Source organism: Clarias gariepinus, chromosome 9 (genome assembly GCF_024256425.1).
Source record: "Clarias gariepinus isolate MV-2021 ecotype Netherlands chromosome 9, CGAR_prim_01v2, whole genome shotgun sequence".
NCBI lineage: Eukaryota > Metazoa > Chordata > Actinopteri > Siluriformes > Clariidae > Clarias > Clarias gariepinus.
Window position 1 is genome coordinate 2,832,501 of NC_071108.1, and position 2,617 is coordinate 2,835,117.

Consider the following 2,617-nt stretch of genomic DNA (forward strand, 5'->3'; position numbering starts at 1 on the left):
ATTAACACTACTGAATTAACACTACTGCATTTACACTGTACTGAATGAACACTGTACTGAATGAACACCACTGCATTTACACTGTACTGAATTAACACTACTGCATTAACACTGTACTGAATTAACACTACTGCATTAACACTGTACTGAATTAACACCACTGCATTTACACTGTACTGAATTAACACTGTACTGAATTAACACTACTGAATTAACACTACTGCATTAACACCACTGACTTACACTGTACTGAATTTACACTGTACTGAATTAACACTACTGCATTAACACTACTGCATTTGCACTGTACTGAATTAACTGTTACAGCGCTGAATTCACACGGTACTGAATCCACAGACCAGGTGCAGAACGAACACTGTACTGAATTAACACTACTGCATTAACACTACTGAATTAACACTGTACTGAATTCACACGGTACTGAATTCACAGACCAGGTGCAGAACGAACACTGTACTGAATTAAAACACCCATTGTGTGCATTAAGCGTGTCGACAGAACACCACACTGCATTAACACTGTACTGAATGAACCCAGTATTTAACTCAGTGTGTTCAGATGTGGTGCTGAACCAACACTGAAGTTATTTGGAAGTGTTTGCTTTAACACCCAGAACACCACCGCCCTGTCACTCACATGAACATGCGGAGTGTTGAGTGGACAGGGTGCTGAACCGACACGCGGGTTTATTAGCACTGCATTACGGGAACACCCAGCGCGAGCCTGAGTACTGAGTACTGAATTAAACACTCTGGTCCTGAACACACTCGGGGGTGTAAAGTGGAGGCAGTAAGGTGTTGCATTAACACAGTACCGAGTGACTGCATCCGAGCGCCGTCCTGAACCTGGACACGGTTTCATTAGCAACTTAATTAGTGCGTTAATTGATTTTTTTTTATTTATTTTTTTACCGCAGAACAATTAACACCTCGGCAAATAAACGCGCGCGCTGCTGTGATGCAAAACAACACCGGTGTTACAGTCGGTGTTAATTCGGCACTTCACTGAAAACACATGCCTGTGTGTGTGTGTGTGTGTGTGTGTGTACGGGTAAGCAAAGCACGCGCGCACTCACCGGTCCTGCGTGATGAAGCGGTGTATACACACACACACACTCTCTCTCTCTCTCTTCGGGTCTAGAGGAATAAATCCACAGCGCAGACGGAGGAGGAGTGAAGAAGAAGAAGAAAAAAAAAAAAAAAGAAGAAAAATACAGAACGGGAAAGTCAAAGCTCCTGTTGTCTCGCGCACCTGTCCGAGTGCGGGTCCGGGAGCGCGCGCCTCCGCCGTGCCAGTGCCATGCCGGTTCGAGACAACTGTCGCGCGCGCGGCTTGCGCGTTTGGCTGAGACACACACACACACACACACACACAAGTTAAAGCACAATCACACACACACACACACACTCCAGCAGCAGCAGCAGCACCTGTCCCGGGAGAAACACACACACTAACACACATACACACTGCTCCGCGTGTGTGTGTATGTGCTTGTGCTGGTGCTCTGCACGCGCAGCTCCGAGCCTCTGACTCGTGCAGCAGCAGCGCCGCTTTAAATCACTCCCGGGTTGCCAGATCCACAGCGTTCACACGCGGTTGCCAGATTCCTCTCAGCATTATTACTCTCCATCGGAAATGTAAATGTAAATCTTGTAGAAAATGTACCGGAATGAATGTCCTCTATCGATAGACCTGCAACACAACCCAGCATCATGTCAGCAACAAACATGAACACACAAAGTTCCTGGTGTGTTCCTTAGCACACCATTATATCTGCCATGTGTATCAAAACCAGTGTCCATGCAAATGTTTACAGTCGTAAAGGTATTACAGTAACTAGCATGTTTCAAGGCAGCTTGTAAAGTTTTGTTTGTTTGTTTTATAGGTAGCATGTTTCGATAGAAGAGCAGCTCACATTAACACAAAAATTCTTTGAAGTAATCTGAGAAGATTTTCCACTTACTGCCACAGTAGCACAGGGTAAAGCCCACTTTAAAAAGTCTGGAAGGCAATTTAGTGTCATTTGCGTCCAGTGACACAATTACTATTAATGACGTAATTAATTAGTTATATGCATGGAACTTTTTAAACCAGCCTTAGCCTTTCTGTTTTAACTTTACTTATGCTACAAAATTATCAATTACAGATGTTAACAACAGGAGCATCTCAGTGGTTAAAGTGTAGGACCAGTGCTCAGAAGGTCCCTGGTCCAAACCCCAGCAAGGTATGTCAGTAATAATAAATGTAAGTTGATCTCGGTACGTGCATCTGCCAAATGATTACTACATCAGAAATATTCTGAAAAACATGAAAAGTAACAGAAATGCAATTAATTTTGTTTTTTTTATGTTATCAAATGCTTTTTCAAAAATGGGTAATAAAATAAATAATAGCAAACAAACATGTTTTCTGTTAACTAGTGCCTTTTACACACTGACACAATAATGTATTACACTTCTTATGTAGCCTAGTTTTATTTTTTCATATGCTGCCAATATACACAGAGTCAGCCAAAATAATTTATACACACTTCAGGAAAAGAAAAACTTGTATAAATATTCTAATACATAATTTATTGCTATGTATTATAAAGTAT

General features: G+C 42.0%; 1 protein-coding gene across 1 annotated transcript in view; it reads right to left on the reverse strand.

Annotated features, from left to right (window-relative positions):
- Positions 1 to 1,377, reverse strand: part of sema6bb (sema domain, transmembrane domain (TM), and cytoplasmic domain, (semaphorin) 6Bb) — a 127,687-nt gene extending 126,310 nt beyond the window's left edge. The window contains exon 1 of the mRNA XM_053503221.1: positions 1,097 to 1,377. The gene's annotated coding sequence lies outside the window, so the exon portion shown is untranslated. The remainder of the gene's footprint in view (positions 1 to 1,096) is intronic.
- Positions 1,378 to 2,617: the final 1,240 nt, after the last annotated feature.